At 37.1% G+C, this 21774-nt stretch overlaps 1 protein-coding gene across 7 annotated transcripts in view; it reads right to left on the bottom strand.

Moving 5' to 3' along the window:
* The window catches only part of LOC145518862 (uncharacterized), a 1117244-nt gene that overhangs the window by 658996 nt on the left and 436474 nt on the right, over positions 1–21774 (bottom strand). The gene's annotated exons all lie outside the window — the stretch shown is intronic.

Here is a 21774-nt window from a genome sequence, read left to right as displayed (position 1 = left end):
GCAAAAGTAAAAGTAAATAAATAGTACCTAATCAAACCTAGAGCCAGACATCACGGAATGTGAAGTGACTAGTGGGCCCACAAGTGGGCCTTCACAAGCATCACTATGAACAAAGCTAGTGGAGGTGAGAGAATAACAGTTGAACTATTTCGAATCCTAAAAGATAATGCTGTGAAAGTGCTGCACTCAATAAGTCAACCAATTTGGAAAACTCAGCAGTGGCCACAGGACTAGAAAAAGTCAGTTTTCATTCCAATCCCAAAGAAAGGCAATGCCAAGAATGCTCAAGCTCAGTTCAGTTCAGTCACTCAGTCGTGCCGACTCTTTGTGACCCCATGGACTGCAGCACGCGAGGCCTCCCCGTCCATCACTTACTCCTGGAGTTTACTCAAACTCATGTCCATCAAGTCGGTGATGCCATCCAACCATCTCATCCTCTGTCGTCCCCTTATCCCGCCTTCAATCTTTCCCAGCATCAGGGTCTTTTCAAATGAGTGAGTTCTTCCCATCAGGTGGCCAAAGGATTGGAGTTTCAACTTCAGCATCAGTCCTTCCAATGAATATTCAGAACTGATTTCCTTTAAGATGGACGGGTTGGATCTCCTTGCAGTCCAAAGAATGCTCAAACTACTGCACAATTGCACTCATCTCACACGCTAGCAAAGTAATGCTCAAAATTCTCCAAGCCAGGCTTCAACAGTATGTGAACCATGAACTTCCAGATGCTCAAGCTGGATTTAGAAAAGGCAGAGGAGCCAGAGATCAAATTGCCAACATCCATTGGGTCCTCCAAAAAGCAAGAGAGTTCCAGATAAACAACTACTTCTGCTTTATTGACTACACCAAAGCCTTTGACTATGTGGATCACAATGAACTGTGGAAAATTCTTAAAGAGACAGGAATACTAGACCACCTTACCTGCCTTCTGAGAAATCTGTATGCAGTTCAAGAAGCAACAGTTAGTACTGGACCTGGAACAACTGACTGGTTCCAAATCGGGAAAGGAGTACGTCAAGGCTATATATTGTCACCCTGCTTATTTAACTTATATTCAGTGCACATCATGAGAAATGCTGGACTGGATGAAGCACAAGCTGATATCAAGATTGCTGGGAGAAATATCAATAACCTCAGATATGCAGATGACAGCACACTTATGGCAGAAGGTGAAGAAGAACTAAAAAGCCTCTTGATGAAAATGAAACAGGAGAGTGAAAAAGTTGGCTTAAAACTCAATATTCAGAAAACTAAGATCATGGCATCTGGTCCCATCACTTCATGGCAAATAGATGGAGAAACAGTGGAAACAGTGACACATTTTATTTAAGGGGGCTCCAAAATCATTGCAGATGGTGACTGCAGCCATGAAATTAAAAGACGCTTGTTCCTTGAAAGAAAAGTTATGACCAACCTAGACAGCATATTAAAAAGCAGAGACATTACTTTGCCAACAAAGGTCCATCTAGTCAAGGTTATGGTTTTTCCAGTAGTTATGTATGGATGTGAGTATTGGAGTAAAAAGAAATCTGAGTGTCAAAGAATTGATGCTTTTGAACTGTGGTGTTGGAGAAGACTCTTGAGAGGCCCTTGGACTGCAAGGAGATCCACCCAGTCCATCCTAAAGGAAATCAGTCCTGAATATTCATTGGTAGGACTGATGCTGAAGCTGAAACTCTAATACTTTGGCCACCTGATGCAAACAATGGACTCTTTGGAAAAGACCCTGATGCTGGGAAAGATTGAAGGTGGGAGGAGAAGAAGATGACAGAGAATGAGATGGTTGAATAGCATCACTGACTCAATGGACATGAGTTTGGGTAGTCTCCGGGAGTTGGTGAGGGACAGGGAAGCCTGGCGTGCTGCAGTGAATGGGGTCGCAAAGAGTCAGACATGACTGAGCAACCGAACTGAACTGAACTGAATCAAACTTAAAAGCTTTTGCACAGCAAAGAAAACCATGGACAAAATGAAAACACAACTGACTAAATGAGAGAAAATATTTGTAAATTATATGACTAATAAGAGGTTAATATATAAAATATACAAATAGTTCATAGGACTCAGTATAAAAAAAATTCAATTTAAAAATGAGCAGAAGATCTGAATAGGCTCTTAAAAAAAAAAAAGACATACAGCTGGCTAACAGGCACATGAAAAGATCCTCAAAAAAACTAATAATCAGGGAAATGCAAATTAGAACCACAATGAGATACTACCTCCCACCTATCAGAATGGTTATCATCAAAAAGAACACAAATGTTAAATATGGTGAGAATGTAGAGAAAAGGGAACCCCAGCTCACTGTTGGTGGGAATGCAAAAAGTAAATTAGTAGTGCCACTAGGGAAAACAATACAGAGATTTCTCAAAAAAAAATTAAAAATAAACTACCATATGATCCAACAATCTCCCTCCTGGATATGCATCCAAGGGAAAAGAAAATACTAATTCAAACAGATTCATACACCTTAATGTTCATAGCAGCATCATTTAACAGTAGCCAAGATATGAAAGCACCCTAAAGGTCCATCAACAATTAAAAGGATTAAAGAAGCTGTAGACTATATATACAATGAAAATTACTCAGTCATAAAATGAATAATATTGTGACATTTTCAACAACATGAATTGACCTGAAGAGTATTATACTTAGTGAAATAAGTCAGACAGAGAAAAACAAATGGTCTGTTTTCACTCATTAGTGGAATATAAAAAAAAATAAAATAAAATGAATCAATATAAAAAAAGAAACAAGCCATAGACACAGAGAACAACTAGTGGTTACCAATACAGAGAGCAGAGGGAGAAGGGGAAAGATAGAGGGAAAGAATTAAGAGTATAGTCTACCAGGTAAAAAACAAATAAGATACAAGGATTCAGTTTATTTCACAGAGAATATAAACAATATTTTACAATAACTTTATTCTACTTTTTAAAAAGATTTTTTGATGTGCTGTATATTTAAAGTCTTCATTGAATTTGTTACAATATTGCTTCTGTTTCATGTTTTGTTTTTTTCACAATGAGGTATGTGGGATCTTAGCTCCCAGACCAGGGTTTGAACTTGCATCCCATGCATTGGAAGGTGAAATCTTAACCACAGGACCACCAGAGAACTCCCTACAATGACTTTAACTAGAATATAATCTATAAAAATATTGAATCACTATATTACACACTTGAAGCTAATAACATTGTACATCAACTATACTTCAATTCAAAAATTAAATTAGACATGTATCATGCAAATGTCAATAACAAGTCCATTTATACTGCTTATCAAGCAAAGTTAATTGCATTAAATCATTTGGATAAATACGACAATTATATATTTCACATATACTCATCACTGTATCTTGGTATTTATATCATCCTCTTTTTCTAAAATCAGCATCATTAAATATAGAAAAATAGTGTGTTTTTTCCAAATGCATTTTGTGCAATTTTAAAATGTTTTAAATTAAATATTAATGCACTTGATTTAAGAAAAAGCACAAACTGTCTTAACTTGTTAGGTGTCATTATGACTTTTTCAGGAAATAACTGGCTAATCATGTCAAGGACAGATCATAGATTGTTTTCTAAAGCCTTCACAGACTCTGTCACTCTAGCTATAAGTTAAAAGGGTCAAAATATGGTCGATATTTTTAAATAAATAGAAAAAAGTATTTTGGGTGATACGCTCTAATTAAAAATTACATTTAGACTCATGGGAATGTAATCAATAAAACAAGCTTGTGGCATTTTTCTGAATCTATTTCCATTATTCCCTGGTGTCTCACCAAAGGCTCATTTCTTTAGAAAATCATTTACTTCAATACAGTCTTATAAACTTCAAAAAGAAACTAGAATTTCTTACCTGTTACCAGTACAGTCATCTCCGATATATAACAAACTTTGTCTTTGCTCTATGAATGTGCAGGAAATCGTACAGAGTGACAGATCACAGGCTACCATAATTTAGCACCTAAACCAGTCCTACCTCATTTGAAATTTACCCTCACTCCCTTTCAGATACCAGTTTAACCTTGAAGACCTAAACTTCAGACAAATCTTGGAAAATCTTATGACATAAGAAGCAAGATAGATTACTATGCAAAACAAACTGAAACCAAGACACATAAACTTATCTATGGGCTTTGCAGGTGGTGCTAGTGGTAATGAATCCACCTGCCAATGCTGGAGACATAACATAGGTGGGTTCCATCCCTGAGTGTGGAAGATCCCCTAGGGGAGGGCATGGCAACCCACATGAGTATTCTTACCTGGAGAATCCCATGGGCAGAGGAGCCTGGTGGGCTACAAAAAGTCTGACATGACTAAAACAACTTAGCATGCACTCACTTATCTACGATATACATTCAGCAGGTTACAACTGATTTTTTATTAAAGAAAAAAATTGAAATAGAATAGATTTATTGGGGAGGAATGACTGGTTGTGGCAATGTTGGAGAGGAAGTATATTTTGGGAACTGCGTTGGTGGAGTTAGACTTCTTCAAAGAAAGAAGAATTTGCCACAATAAAGCATAAGCCAGTTCCCTTGAAATGACTCCTCTCTTTGCCCTACTGAAAAATCATCTTCAGAAAATTTTGAGATTTGGGGAAAAACAAACATCCAACAGTACTCCTCAGACTAGTTCAGTTCAGTCGCTCAGTAGTGTCTGACTCTGCGACGAGATGGACTGCAGTACACCAGGCTTCGCTGTCCATCATCAACTCCCGGAGCTTGCCCAAACTCATGTCCATCAAGTCAGTGATACCACCCAACCATCTCATCTTCTGTCATCCCCTTATCCTCCTGCCTTCAATCTTTCCCAGCATCAGTGTCTTTTCAAATGAGTCAGTTCTTTGCATCAGGTGGCCAAAGTGTTAGAGTTTCAGCTTCAGCATCAGTCTTCCAATGAATATTCAGGACTGATTTCCTTTAGGATGTACTGGTTTGATTTCCTTGTAGTCCAAGGGACTCTCAAAAGTCTTCTCCAACACCACAGTTCAAAAGCATCAATTCTTTGGAGCTCAGCTTTCTGTATGATCCAACTCTCACATCCATAAATGACTACTGGAAAAACCATAGCTTTGACTAGACGGATCTTTGTTGGCAAAGCAATGCCTCTACTTTTTAATAAGCTAGCTGGTTGGTCATAGCTTTCCTTCCAAGGAGCAAGTGTCTTTTAATTTCATGACTTCAGTCTAGATCATCGAAAAAGCAAGAGAGTTCCAGAAAAACATCTATTTCTGCTTTATTGACTATGCCAAAGCCTTTGACTGTGTAGATCACAATAAACTGTGGAAAATTCTGAAAGAGATGGGAATACCAGACCACCTGACCTGCCTCTTGAGAAACTGGTATGCAGGTCAAGAACCAACAGTTAGAACTGGACATGGAACAACAGACTGTTTCCAAATAGGAAAAGGAGTATGTCTAGGCTGTATATTGTCACCCTGCTTATTTAACTTATATGCAGTGCACATCATGAGAAATGCTTGGGCTGGAAGAAGCACAAGCTGGAATCAAGATTGCTGGGAGAAATATCAACAACCTCAGATATGCAGATGACACCACCCTTATGGCAGAAAGTGAAGAACAACTAAAGAGCCTCTTGATGAAAGAATATCTTTGTTACAAAGAAATCTGCAGAAATAGTTACAGCTTTTCTAGATACTATATTGTGGGTACTAAGTCCCTTTGTCGTGTTCGACTCTTTGCAATGCTATGGACTATAGCCTGCCAGGCTACTCTGTCCATGAGATTCTCCAGGCAAGAATACTGGAGTGGGTTGCCATTCCCTCCTCCAGGGGATCTTCCCTATCCAGGATCAAACCCATGCCTCCTGCAGCTCCTGCACTGCAGGCAAATTCCTTACCACTGAGCCACTAGAGAATCCCAGATACTATATTGGCATTATCCAAGTGGCAGGTGTTGGGAATGAGCATTGGATCTATACTAATTTTGAATATAAGGGAAAGAATCAGAAATTTGATAACTGAATCAACATTTTTAAACTTACAAAAAGTGGATAACTGTAACTTGAATCTCCACTCCTTTGCTGGAAAAAAAATCCTTTAACTTTCTCTGAATTTCAATACCTCCATGGGATGGCAGAAATACCACACATTAGGTAACTCAACTGTATTATAAAGATCAGGTAAGATATTGCCTGTGAAGATGGTATGTGAGCCACTGAGGACTATAAAATATTATATGTTATTATGTTGGACTGTGCTAGACTAAAGATGTGGATACGAATAACCAAGTAACACATGGTGTGAACTATTTTAATTCAAATGCTTTTTTGTTCAGTGATAAGAAGGTAAAAGAGTGAAATCAATTGCCAGCTACATTATTCAACTCAAGGTAATGAAACCAACCATGATAGATATATTGTTCTTAACCACTTTTTAAAAAAAACCTATTTCAGTCCACCACATTCAACCCATAAGAACAATATCAATAGCAAAAGATTTTTAAATCATGTTTTTTTACAGAAAAATTGAAGCATCTATTATATTTATCAAGAAAATCCTTACTAAGGCCACTTAATAATTTTTAGACTTTTGAAGGCTTAGCATATAAAAAGAGGGTTTGAGGGTTTATAATTTTCTATATGGTCTTAAATGTTTCAGAAGAAAAATAGTAAATGAATTTAATTCAAAAATAGGGGAAAAAATACAATAGTCAATGTGGCTGATATAACTTTCCAAAGATGGCAACAACAATTTCTCTCTCTCCCACACGCTATTCTGTTTGTCACCTTGTCACTTTAACACTCAAGAGATGGAATCTATTTATCCACCCCATTATACCCAAATAGAAATAGCAAGACTTACTATGCTCTAGCCTCAGAAGTTACATGGTGCAACTTCTGCCATATCCTGTTGATCGAAGCCCTATGACTGCATGGTGCAACTTCTGCCATATCCTGTTGATCCAAGCCCTATGACTGCTTGGATCAACAGGATATGGCAGAAGTTGCACCATGTAACTTCTGAGGCTAGAGCATAGTAAGTCTTGCTATTTCTATTCGGGTTGACTATAATGCTCACTCTCAGGGTGATACCTTTCATGACCCAGCCCACCATGCTGAGAAGCTCAAACCACCTGAAGAGGTAAGTGTGTATACTCTAATTCAGGTGTCCCCAACCTCCAGGCCACAGACTAGTACCTCCTGTTAGATCAAAGGCAGCTTTAGATTATAAATAAAGTGTACAATAAATGTAATGTGCTTGAATCATCCTAGAACCATGCCCCCCACATCCCTCAGTAGAAGAAAAATTGTCTTCCACAAAACCAGTTCATAGTGCTAAAAAGTTTGGGCAGCACCACCCTGATAGTCTCAGCTGAGCTCTCAGTCAACCACCAGCTTCAATTGTCAGCCATGGCATGTGCCCTCTTAGAGGTCCAACTCCACCAAGTCTCTGAGTCCTCACTCACACTTGTGAGAATCACACATCTGAGCTCGGTCGATGTGCAGAAGAATGAAAGCAGTGATGTGTTGTGCAATGAGAAACAACCAGAACAATCAAAGGATGAACAAAAGTAGAAAATGCTGTTTCAAAAGGCATCATTTTTTGCTTACTGAGTGCAAACTATATGTCAGGTGCCATTTAGAAGTATTTTATACACAATATAGCACTGGGTAGTCCCATAAACCTGTCAAGTATATGCAATTTTTACCTCCATTTTATAGATTAAAAAAACTGAGACATGGAGAACTTAAGTAACATGGGTCATCTAACTAGTGATCCCCTAATTTGTATTAAATTAGACTTCTCTGAAACACATAATGACAGGAACAGATAAGAGGTTTCCTTCTGTATAACACAAAGCTAGATCTTCTTATCTCCAGAACAACTGCCTTGCTAGGAAAGGAGGAGGAATGGGTAAAGAAGAATGGATAGAGAAGGAGTAGAAAGAAAGTGGTTCACACAAATGTTTTTATGCCAAAATTACTGTGCCATTAAGAGTAGTTCAGAGTGACCCTTCATTCTTTAATTCATTCATCAAATTTTTTAGTAAGGTTTTAATAGATAGTAAGTACAATTTAGACTCAGTAGATGATAACAGTAAGGGAGAAAAAAATCAGTCCCCATGTCCTCAAAGAACTCACATTCCCATGAGTATTGGGTTTTTTTGTTAGAAATCTGTCTAAAAAGACTAGAGAACCACATGGAGAAACTACTGAAGACAGATCCAAGAATTAAAAGCATTGTGATAGGAAGCTGGTAAGCTTCTTTTCAGTCCCAAGACCTTAAGATTTTACTTTCCAGAGGACTCATATCCACTTTTCATGGTCTGATAATCTAGGTCAGATAGATACAGCCCTGGTTAGCAGGAAAAAAAGAAAAATACTGGTGATGTCTTTTAATTCCAATGAGTTTTCTGTGAGTTGAATCATAGATATTATTTTTATAGGGTGTTTCACCATCAGATTGCTCTTTCCTCCCTAGACTAGGCTGACCTCAGAACCAAATGACATATTTCTTCTCAGTATCTGCACTGCCACAAAGTCCCTAATGACACCACAGCTATAGAACAAGGAGACTCAAATAATGTCTATTTTTGGAGGAAACTTGGGCTTTATCACTTTTTTGAAGGTGACATGGGAAAGTAGGGCAGGACTAATCACAGGTAAGATTGGATTTAAAAAAAGAAAGAAAAAAACCTTTTCATAAAACAGAGAATGTTGTAACAAAAATGATTCATAGATTGTAGGTAAGAAATCATTACTAACAGAGCCAAATCTTCAATAAGAGTAGGGCGAGATCTTTCTACAATGAAATTAGATATTTTTAAGAAAAGCTCTGAACTGTTTTAACCCTTTTAAAAGTAATTCTTAAACCCTCTCCACCTACTCAGTAGATAAACTATTAGATTTTAGCTCATCTGAAGTGCAAGAATTGTATTTTATAGGTTTTTGCCATTGTTTCCCATGATCTAAAATTAATTTATTTGAAGGGGCTGCCCTAATAACTCATAAAGCTTAAAAAATGCCAACTTCCGTTTCACAAGATCCATTGATTCAAGTTATGGTGGCTTTTAAAAAGCAAAGTTCCAGAAAGGAAATTCTACCATGAACGCTTCCGACACAGGGCTGAGCTCCCCAAGGAGCCAAGACAATTCTTGTCAATGCTCTGAGGGAAAATGTCTTTTACTTAATCTCTACGGGTTTTTTTTTTTGTTTTTTTGTTTTTTTATCATTTTGGGTGAACCTGATTCTCATTCTATTCCACATCCTTTGAGGCATTTTTATTCAGAGGGCTCACACTGACTTCATTAACAGGAGCTATGAAGTGCAGCTCTACTTGGCTCTGAAAGCTTCTACTGCCTTAAGAAGCACAGGAGCACGCTTTAGGCAGTTAATGTAGCATCTGTAAGCACAATGCCTTGACAGCCACTACAGACAGAGAAATGTTTTTATCTCCTGTGATTTTCCCCCTTAACTTTCTCTGATGACTTTTCTCCAATTTACAGAAAGAAACTTTATAACTTTGTCACATTTTTTAAACTTTTTCCACATGTAGGCAGTATTTCCATGTCATATGTATTAGATAGGCATTTTTTTTTTCCCTTTTATTTCTTCTGGATTACCTCAGTTAGTCAGCTGGTTCTCTGCGGGGGGAGGGGAATTAAAGAAATAGAAGAGAGATATCCATGCTCTGAACTTGTACAGTAAGAGGAAGGAAGACTATATAGTACTCAGTAATTATTGGGCTATAAAAGCAGAATAATCACTATCCAGTCAATACATATATCCTTATGTATATCAGCTCATTGATCCTTGCAACAGACTCATAATCAGGCATTCTCAGGTCCATAGTTCATACACACAAATGTGCCATACACACAAGTGTGTGTATACACAGAAGAATCTTAGAGAGAATAAATACTTACCCCCAAATTTCTGACTTTATATACAGAGCAAGTGTTAAGATTTAAGTTAATCAGACTTTTAAGCACTTTCTCTCCTGTGATTTTGTCACGTTTTTACTACTTACTAAATGTGAGAATTTAGTGGAAGGTAATTCAGCTTCTTTAAAACCTAGTTTATTCATTCATAAAAGGAAGAAATAAAGTATATTTGCTTATAGAATGACTGTAAAGATTAAATGGGATAACACACACATAAGACAGTTCTAATCAGTCCTCAGACACGGCCCTTAACAAATATTAGTTCATTTCTCTTCGCCTTCTTTTACTGAATGGGTACAATGTTTCCTAGCCCATGTCCACTAAGAGATTCTTTCAATAATTCCAAAGTAGGCGGAAAGTGTCAGTCATTCATAGAAAACACCTATACATGTAAGACATACATTTATGGATTTGTTTGGGTTTTTTTTCATTATTTCAAAAGTCCATTTTTTTTATTTCAAGCAGTCAGTCTTTAGTCCCACAAACATTCGTTGATTCCAGACTGTTTATAAATGGTATTAGAACTAAAAAGATGAAAACACAGGCCCCCTATCTAAGACGTGCTGAGTCTGAGAAATAAACATTTACCGTACAAGGTGAAAAATGCTGTAATATAGGTGGGAACTCACAGAAGAGAAACCTAAATGAACACTAAATCTGTCTGGAAAGGTTTGGGAAGGAGATGTGTCAAATGAGAGAAGAGTGGGTAGGAATTAACTTGGTAACAGGGAGAAGAGGGCCAAAGAGCTGGCACCAAAAGACACAGGGCATGGTGGTATCCAGGAGCTCGAAGTAACATGGCTGTCGGTGGGGCTCAGTCCTCATCCCTGAGGGAAGGGGCACCAACTGAAAATCCAGCATCAAAAAGCCTGTGTGGCCCCACATTGATTTAGACTGCATTGTTACCAGACTAAGTCACAGCAAGAGTTCAGACAGTGAGATGTGTCAAGTTGGGCGGAAAGTATTGATATTTGGTTAGCAGCCCATTGGAAGAAAAGTCGGCACTCCGAACCGGGTGCTTAGTCACATTAATACTGGGAAGAGTTTCTAACGTTTAACTTAGCTGGCAAGGAAAAGTAAAAGAGGTAAAAGACTCAAGGGCAAAAGACTAGGGCAAGTTTACTCTCCTACAGGGAACTGAAATACCAGAGGAAATGCCATCAAAAGCCTAAGAACAAGGCTCATTTGAAGAAGGGAAGTGCAAGGCGGTGGCTCCGTCAGACTGCCAGACTCACCCCAAGCATCCACCTACAGTGTAGACACCTAATTCCTGACACAGCTAGTTGGCTGCCCTGGGTCAGCTGTTACTCTGCCTTGAAAAGCAAGAGATACTGTATTTGAAGTAAAAAGAAACCAAAAAGTCCTGAGCTTTAGAGTCAGACTCATGCAAATGTCAATTTGGCCAGATTCTCTGTTGCCCTTGAGTACATTACTACTACCATCTCAGAGCCTCAGTTTTCTTATTTGTAAAGTAAGCTGCTGAGTCTGAATCACAGAGATGTTGGAATTAGCAAACACAGGTAGAAAAGAACTTTTCACACTGAAAAGCACTGTGTATTAATATAAAAATGCTATTTAAACTTGAGTACACTTAACAGGTATTACAGCTTGCACTATATTAAATAATAAATAATAAAAACAATGTATCTACAGAATACATATTTTGAGGATTTTGAGACGGATATACAGAATATTTAGACACAATTTATGGTTTACTTGATTTCTGAATATGGCTGTCTATTCTGAAGCAACAGAACCAAAGTAATTCTCATTGTAGTCTCCCACTCTAAAGTGAATTCTATCTTCTAAATTTAGTTATTTCTACTGATTTAGTTTTCAGCAGTTGTAGTGCTTTTTATTTGCTAACTTAGCTTTTTTAATATAACTGAAATGTTCAAGATCAAATCGATTTATTCAGAACAATGTCTCCACAGTTTTATAATATCATAAATGACAAGATAAACTTGCAGTTTTTTTTTTTAAACTGATTTTTAAGAATTAGATTTAGACGTTCAAATTTTCCTAGTATTAGTTTAATGTTCCTGAATGTAAACAGCAATGACGATACTTAAAAATTATTCCAATTTACATATTTCCTCAACACAGACGACTTTTGGGCAAATCTAACCATGTCAGATGCTTGCTTACATGCCTTTAATGGCTCCTTATTCCCTTCAAGAGCAAACCCAAGCTCCTTAACTTGGCAATCAAAGTCCTTCTCATAATCAGTCCCTTATATATGTTTCAGCTCATCCCTGTCAGTAAACAATCAGCATTCTGAAACCTCAGCTATTATGAAAGTTGAAGCCCCAGATATACCATGCTCCATTTTTCATCCCTGAATTTTTTGACTGTCCTGTCTCCATAAAATCATACATTATATATATATATATATATATACACACATATATAATTTATACGTATTATATATATATATATATATGTATATATACCTTCCATGTGTAAACCTCCAGGAATGCAGTCAGTGGAATCAGTACTCTCAATTTCCTTTATTGCTCTCATCCAACTCCACCTGCCTCTGTTTAGCTTTGCTCTTCGGATCTCTTCCTAGGGCAGCAAAATAACCACTGCCAGTCCCAGTCTTACATACTTCATTGCTGTATGTCTCCTGAGAGCTCCAGCACAAATCCTAGGAAAAACTCTGATCAGCTAATCTTAGATCAGATCAGAATCAATGTGGTCATGGAAGAGAGAACTTTTATTCTTGCTAGTTTGAATCATATATAATCCCAAATTTACAAGACACTATGAAAAAAGAAAGGGTGGTTCTAGTCCTCCAAAAGGAGGTATACTGACATGAAAGAACACATATATGAGATATATACATAATATATATAAGGTATATTAGCATGAAAGAACACATATATAAGATATATATAATATATATATAATCATTTCTTCCATTAGCACTATCATGCATTAACCTAAGGAATTAAGTACATCTTATTTACCATTACAAATATTTCTCAGGTTCCAGTTGTGTATTGATTTTTTTCCACTAAATCAGCTTATTCAAGAGCCAACACTTAAAAAAAATGAGTTAATTTCTAAAAATTAGAAATCCAATTATCATGGTAGTGGTTAGTTAAAATTTGAAAGAACTTTAAATTAAATCATTTTTAATTAACAATTACACAGTGTGAAATAAGTCACCCTAGTTTAAGAGCTAACAAAATCAAAGTTACCAAACAATAAGTACTGGTCATAAATATTTCTAAAGGAAATATAATACTGGAGAAGGAAAGGCAGAGGAACGAGAAAGGGAGAGGAGGTAAAGACAAGAGAAAGGAAAGTAGGAAAGGAAGACAGAAGGAGAGAAACAATTGGGATATTATAGTTAAAGAAAAGGAACTCTTACTAGGAGTTTTTATCTCCTCATACCACATACTTTCAAACCTAAAACATGGTGCAATACTCATGGATATTTAAATGTCTAAGACACTAAAGTTGTCTGAATCTGTTCCTGAGGACTGGGAATAAGAAAAATAAATCCTTCCTCATGTACAAAGATTAATCGTATAGTTGAGCAAGGGTTTCTAAGGCAGAAGGTTTTCATTGACATGCAAACGGAAATCTTTCTTTTGCGTGAATCACCCTGAAAGTACTAATTAGAACTTAAAATTCTTGTTTGTAAATCATATGAATCCTATGAAATATGCTTCTGGCTTAGAGAACTGTTTCCTAAAGGCTAACATATGACCAGAGTGTGGAGCAGATGTTATCAGACAGACGAAGACAACCTTTGAAAGCTCAGAGCAGCTCGTGATAGCTAGGGGAGCAAAGCCCTATTGGATTTCTATAAGTAAGCGCTAGGAAGGGAAAAAGCTTTCTGCTAAGTGGTCCACTAGGCTTTCAGTTAGGTGAGCATTTGTACTCCTAGCTCATAGTCTGTGAAAGTAAATAAGTTAAAATTCCTGATTCAGTTAGGAAGATGCAAAAGTCATTCCTTTATACCGTAATTTGGAGGAAATAATTAGAAGCTAGGACGTGGGTTCGATTGGAACTCAATATTTATTGATCTGTATGTAAACTATATGCTGAATGCAGTCAGCCAAACAGTATCTGCAAGGTTCTCTTCAAATCAAGACTGTTATGCTTTACTCTGGGAAGCCCAGTGGCAAGACTGTAACAGTGTAATCACTCTGGGAGAGGCCTTGACTCTGAATATATTTAAGACATTTGTGGAAAACAAAACAAAACACCAATTCATTATACTGTATACCTGAAACTAACACAATACTGTAAATATTCAACTAAAAAAAAAGAAAAGAAAACACCTCTAAGAGGAGCTCCCCGGCCTTTGCTGGTGCTGTCCCTTGTCCTGATTTTTCATCTGCAGGTATTACTATCTGGAGTACATCTTGGAATCTGGACCATGAGAGCATTTTTGTTCATAGTAAATTACTCATTTTAAATGAAATTAAAAGAATATCAGGATACAAATGACATGAAAATATCTTCCAATTTCCATTTACTTTCTCTTCAACCCTGATGAGTCCTCCATACCCCTGATATCGTCTTTTACTTTGTTTTATTTTTTTTCCGCTCATAATACTGAAATAAATCTGAACTTAAGCCCTGTCCTGAGTTCTCTTCTAAGATACAAAAGCCATATGACATTCACTTTGTCATCAACCAGAGAACTTCTCAATTTAATACATACTTTGAATAGTAAAGGTCAGAGACATAACCAGGAAGTAACCCGGATGGAATCTATCCTGCCTTCTCCTTTGCTGCTTTCCTAGCACAGCTGAAATTTAGCTCAGGTAACTGCAGTCCTTCCCTTTTGACTCATTTCCCCTCCCCTTCAGATGCTCAGTGCATTTCCTGTGGTTCAGTCTTAATATTACTTCTTCTCAGAAGACAAACTTTGGTTCAAAGAGATTTGAGGCATCCAAAAGCTGGTTTGTAAATAATGTAGAAAATTAGGATTGATCATCTCAAGTCTTTAAAAATCATACCACCTATCCTGCTTTTCAAGGTTCAGATACCGAAGAAAAAAATATCTGAAAATATACAACTTCAGCCTAGCACATCTTATATTTTCCTATTTGGTTCCCATATCTATGCAAGACTGTCCTTAACTTACAAGCCAAATAACTCATAAGTTCAACCTGCATGTGCTCAGGCTTTCAAATTATTTTATCAATACAGTGAAATAATGCACTTCTATTGTCAAAAACACATGGTTGCCAAATTTGTAATTACTTTATTATATAAGTAAAATTTGTTCTTCATCTCTCAAGGTTACAGGGGAAAATAAAAAGGAAATACTAGGTTATCTTGTTAGGAAGTATATGTCCCACCATGGCAAAGTGGAAAATGCTATTACCTTAATAATTGTCCATTTACCCCTTAGAGAGAGAACAGGTCTTTCTTTGGGGAAGAAGCTCGATAAGGCACTTGGTATTGTAAGATCCTAAGAATATTGGTGTTGGTAGGAGAAGCCACAACACAGCTAAAAGATGAACAAGCCTCCTTGAGACAAAGGGAGGAATTTTAATCTCTCTTAGAAAGAAGAACATAGAGGGAAATGCAGAGAGAGGGAAGCAGATGGGAGTGGGGAGGGGGTGGGAGGAAGCTGTGGTGCAGCGGTCCTTAGGTGGGGAAGGTCTTCAGAAATTTACTGGAAAAGCAGAGACTAATATTTTAAAGTGCCAGGGTTCAATGTGGAGTTATTTCCACTATAAATGTCCTTTTCCCTTCTCACACCTCTTCAATTCTAGAACACTTGAGGACATTTTGTATGAGGAGTGCATATTAGGGGAAAGTTAGGCTAGAATCTGTTTCATGCCTGCATAAATGTCACTGGAATGACTGTATGTAGGAAAGGAAGGAAATGGGAGGTAGAAGGAACCTGGAAAACACAGGCACCGTCCTCCCCTCAAAGCGCAGAAGCTTGAGGGCTACTTTGGCTTCCATTAGGCATAAACAGATGCCCAGGCGAGTCCCAAAGGGTCAAGAAACTCTAGTTGACATCTAGGTTATCTCATTTCCTAACAGAGAATTTTCATCCATCTGTCAGTTTCAGGAATACAAAACATGAAGGTGTCTTGAGCGGCTGGGAAAGGCATCCTCTTGCTTGTGCTGAAGTCTTAATGACAACTGTAGCAGGGGCTAGGTAAGCAATGGTCAGGAAGAAACTCACAATGGCTTTAAGCCATACAAATCAATCCCAGCAATATGTGCATAAGCAGGCATGTGTTTTTTAAGCAACTGAGAGGAGAATAAGGAAACAATCAACTATTAAATGGGTCATTTTTATCACCATCGTCTGTCACATTCAGTCTAGAAATGTACCACAGAACATTTTATCAAGTACAGAATTAAGCTTAAGGTCAAAGGAAAACTAAGGAAAGTGGTGCTTATTTATTTATATTTTGGTCAAATATACAAAAGGTTTAGTTAACATTCTTTTAGTTAATTAAAATTTAACCACTGGATGATGTAGGATCTCCAGCAACCCTGACATAATTAGTGCAGGCAAAGAAAGCTACCCTTCAGTAGTTGTATAAAGTGCAAAAAAACAGAGCTGTAAAACAGTGATTCCCCAGTAAAGGATCCCAGGTACAGAAGACAGAGAAAAAAATACCCACCCAATTGTCACACTTACTCCATTCTTTATAACACAGAGGAGTTATAAGGCTTCTTAGACAAGGGCTATAAAATACTGAGAGCTCCCCAGAGGACAGAGCAGCCTAGGAACAAGGTTTTATTAATTGCAGGGTTTATTAAGCATGAATCAATTCCCTGCGCCTCCTCATATAACTTGGGCCTACTATTCATTTATAGGAATTTTTAGGTCCAGAATAATTTTTACAAGCCTTTTTCTTTCGAGGCAGATGGAGGCTTGGATGTAGAATAGTTTTTTTCCTCTATTTTTTTTCTAGGAGTAAATATTTTATAATTCATAATATATTTTCTTTATAGTAAATTTTTTTTCCTGTTTTTGTTTTCCTTAGTTCCTTTTTAATCTGTATGCTTCTGAAGGAAAGAAAAAAATGAAAAAGAAAAAAAAAAGCCCATGTTTTTACATTTGTGAGAATTACATTCTGTTCATATTTTTATCCCCAGTGCCTAACACAATATACAATAGATGTTCAATAAACAGTTTCTGAGTGAATGTTTAAATTCTCCTTCTGAGCTTATAAGCTGGCTGTATTCTGTTTTTCTCCCGTGTGTAATTTTTCAGTCTTTCTCTACTGAGTTCTGTGTCTTGGAAGTAAAACTGACTGGTACAAAGTGCATCAATGGAGTTCCAAGCATTGAGGCTTACTATGACTTTGATTAATGGGAAACACCACAGGGCTGACAGGAGAATGACATTAGGGTATTTATTCTCTGTGTGTCTTCCCTCAAAGACCACACCTCTTATCAGGTGATCCTCTCCATTTCTCTGTGTTCCAGGAATCACTCCATCCCAGTGTTCTTTTAACCTTAGGATAAATATGACTTCAAACAGGGAACTTCAAGTACCTTACTGGTACCCTTAAATCCTATCCATGACTTTGGAAGTTTGTTAAACTCTCTTCAATTATCCAATTTATTGTGTCATCTGTTTCCTGCTGGGACCCTGACTAATACAGACTTATGATTTATAAAATACTATCAAAGTTCAAGTGGTAATTAAATGAAAAATTCAATATCTGAGTCTGTTGATGATCTGGATACCTCAGGCTGTCATTTTTTTTAACTGAAGGCAAAATTGGTTTTTATTTCTTTCCTGAGTAAATGTTTAACCAGCTTTATTGAGCTAGTTATGATGTGGGAGCTTTGTCTGATGAAGGTGCTCAGAAGTATTTTGTAGCTACTAGCTACAATAGCTATGAAAATATCTTTCTATTTGAAAATGTGCCTTAAATTATACTTCTGTGAAATTTTAGATTAAAGTAAGATAAGTAGGAAAAAAGAAACTATGAAATATATTGTTAAGAAAGGTTATTTAAATGATTGTACAGCAAAATTTTACTAAATGTTAATTTATACTTACAAAAAAAGAAATTGAACTAAAACATGGAGCTCAAAATTTCTTTTAATCACTCTATGTTATTATACATGATTAAATCAATGGGGTAATATTTCAAGCATCTACAATATAATAAAATGCACATGTAATTAATTAAGAGAATAAAATTATTTCTTCAATATCTAGTGTTCTGAATTTTTCTTAAGTAAATCACTGATTGGAATTTATTTCAATCATAATAAAAGCTAAATTAAAATCCATATTCATATTGCTTCAGTAGTAAAAAAAAAAAAGTCTTTTAAACTTTTCCAAAATATTTAAATTTTTAAAGATCTATCAGAACAAGAAAACATCCATGATAGCATTTTTTCATCCGTTCTTAATACTAGTTGCCCCAACTCAAATATAAAAATAAAGAAAAAGTCATGAGGGAAAAGGTATAAGAAAGAGAAAAATGGGGAGAGAAAAGCTGCCAAAGTATTATTTCCCTTCTTTCCTCCTTGGATATCAACACTGGGGCTCTCTATGCCCAGAAGCTTCTTAAGCTTTATAGAAGCTTCAAGATTATAGCTGGATTGGATTAAATTCAAAATGCCCTGTAGCATCACACTCAGTTTTTCCTTATGTGGATGAAAGAACAGATTTCTCTTCCTGGATTTTCATTTTTTCCCATTTGCCAGTGTCTTTTGGCAGAATGAGAAGTGGAGGTGGTAAGCATGGTGGTACTCACATCTTCATTGATTATAAAATGACTCCACTCATTTTTTGCTACTGAGCCGCCTCTCTTTTTTCAATTTTCTTTACGCACTGGTCTATGAACTTCTTGCTCTCATTACTTCATTTAAGCTCAGATAAAAATATTTATTAAGGATGACTTGAGCATACCACTGTGGAAGCAATAACCAAAACATTGGCTTCTTATGCTGGTGCACACCATCATTTAACTACCCACTTGCTTGACTCTGACATTTTTCTGGTATCAAGTATTTATCACCTCATAATTGTTCGTTCTCCAAATTCTGTCTCTCCTTCTTGAAATGTTTATACACTTGTCAAACTGAGTTTCCTAGGAGTCCAATTTCATAATTTCAGAAAACAAAGTTGTTCCCCATTGGTTATTGCTTCCATTCTAAACTCCTCTGTATAAAATTTCCCAAAGTGCTTGATGTGGTTGTTCTCTTCATGCTCAATCATATGCCGTATTACCTCCTACTCAATACTTCTGCTCTAGTCATACCAGAACGGAGAATATTATTTAACCCGTTCTGTCAACCAAAGCTATGCTTAAACCTATACTTATCCCTCCTGTACTGATCTACTGCCTTTTTTATTAGTTTGTATATGTTTTCTTTCTCTTTTTAAATTGTTCTTCTTAAGCAATTATCTGGACTAAGTGTAGGGAAAGTTTGGGAAGGATGAAAAGGCAAGAAGGTGAAGTGTGATCAAGTACTGCCTTCTTAAGAGTCATTTTTTTTATTTTTAATATTTTTCTACTTCAACAGCAGTGGCACAGGGTCCCAAAGAGCCACACAAAGACAGAGACCTTTTAGGTTTGGAAAAAAGAATTTGAAATGTTCCAGACCTACTGCTTACTTTTAGTTTTATTGAATTTTAGCCAGAGAATATTGTCCATGTATTACCAATTCTGAGAACTCCCAAGGAATTTGACTTTGAAGGCCAGAGGGTTTGATTACAGACTTAACTGGACTGGCGAAAAAGACTCTTGGAGGGCACAAACAAAATCGTTTGTGCCAAAACCCAGCAGACAGGAGTAGTGACCCCACAAGAGGCTAAGCCAGACTTGCCTGTGAGTGCCCAGGAGTCTCCGGCAGAGTTGTGGGTCAACAGTGGCCTGCCGTGGGGTCAGGGGCACTGAATACAACAGTTCTGGGAGCTGCAGGGGGTGCCCGCATAAGTGTTTTTGAAGAAGGTCACCATTACTGCTGTTACCCCTACCATAATTTGGCCTCAGGCCAACCTACAGGGAGGGAACACTGCCTCACCCATCAACAGAAAATTGGATTAAGGATCTACTTAGCAAAGCCCTGAGCAAGACCCAGATTCCCCACAGCCAGACTCTCCCATAAGGAAACTTCCACAAGCCTCTTATCCTTATCCATCAGAGAGCAGACACAATAAAAACCACAATCACAGAAAAGGAAGCAAACTGATCACATGGATCAAACTCTTGTCTAACTCAATGAAACTCTGAGTCATGCCCTGTAGGGCCACCCAAGGTGGGCGGGCCATGGTGGAGCCATGACAAAACCACCATGACACTGGACCACCATGACAAAATGTGGTTCCAGTGGAGAAGGGCATGGCAACCTACTCCATTATTCTTGACTGGAAAATTCCATGGGCAGAGGAACCTGGTGGGCTGCAGTCCATGGGGTCACAAAGAGTCGGACTGAGCGACTAACACTTCATACATTCAAACACTTTATTTAGCAAAGCAAGTTAAGCAGAAGTAGACATTTTTTCTGGAATTCTGTTACTTTCTCTGTGATCCAGTGAATGCTGGCACCTTGATCTCTGGCTCCTCTGCCTTTTTTAATCCCATTTGGTACATCTGGAAGTTCTTGGTTTATGTACTTTTGAAGCCTAGCTTGAAGGATTTTTAGCATAACCTTACTAGTATGTGAAATGAATGCAACTGTACAGTAGTTTGAACATTCTTTAGTATTGCCCTTCTTTGGGATTGGAATGAAAACTGACTTTTTTCAGTCCAGTGATCAGTACTGAGTTTCCCAAATTTGCTGGCTTATTGAGTGCAGCACTTCAGTAGCATCATCTTTTAGGATTTGAAATAGCTCAGCTAGAATTCCATCACCTCCAGTAGCTTTGTTCACAGTAATACTGCCTAAGGCCCACTTGACTTCACACTCCATGATGTTTGGCTCTAGGTGAGTGATCACACATTGTGGTTATCCAGGTCATGAAGACCTTTTTTATATAGTTCTTCTGTGTATTCTTGCCACCTCTTTTTAATTTCTTCTGCTCCTGTTAGATTCTTACATTTTCTGTCCTTTATCTTGCCCATGCTTGCATTAAATGTTCCCTTTATATCTCCAGTTTTCTTGAAGAGTTGTCTAGTCTTTCCCATTCTGTTTCTTTCCTGTATTTCCTTGCATTGTTTTATTTAAGTTCCTGACCAAGGATCAAACCCATGCCCCCTGCATTGGAGGCACAGAATCCTAACCACTGAACACAAAAAGAACTCCATAAAAAGTTTTCTTTTTTAGATTTTAAAAATCATATGAGTTGCAAATCATGTATCAAACAATTGAGAAAACTATCACAATTAAATTTTGGAGAAATTAGAAAAAGAAGGAAAAAGAAAATACTGTGAAATGAAATAAATTATATTTATTACTTCCTGTGTTAAACACGACTGGGCTAAATTAAATTGCTTATCTCAGTGAACACCTTAACAATCTTATGGTAAATGTAAACACCTCCATTTTATAGAGAAAAAATTAAGACCAAAGCACCTAAATAATTTACTCAATTTCAAATAACTAGTAGTAAACTGAGACAAAAATGAAAAATGCATCAATGTTCTGCAGCCAAGATTACCAGGAATACATTTCTAGTTGAGACAGGTTTGGTTTAATATTTGCTCTATTGGGGATTGTGGGATGTCTCAGGAAGAGATGGTTAGAAAGAACCTTTCATTGGATTTTGGTTTTGATTAGATTATTTGGAGCAGGAGGATCTAAGGAAGCAGGGGCTCACACAAGACTACATGCTGAAAGGAAGCGGGGGAACTTTTGTGATTGTGTATCTCAGTAAACTTAGTTGACAAGGAGGGGAGACAAGAATGAAAATAAAACTGTAACTGATAAGGATGTAGCAGTTATGCATTTTGGATGAG

This window comes from Giraffa tippelskirchi, chromosome 8, assembly GCF_054371585.1.
Source record: "Giraffa tippelskirchi isolate mGirTip1 chromosome 8, T2T-mGirTip1v1.2.pri, whole genome shotgun sequence".
Lineage (NCBI taxonomy): Eukaryota > Metazoa > Chordata > Mammalia > Artiodactyla > Giraffidae > Giraffa > Giraffa tippelskirchi.
Note: the sequence above shows the minus strand (reverse complement) of the source record. Positions and strands in the feature narration are given on the sequence as shown.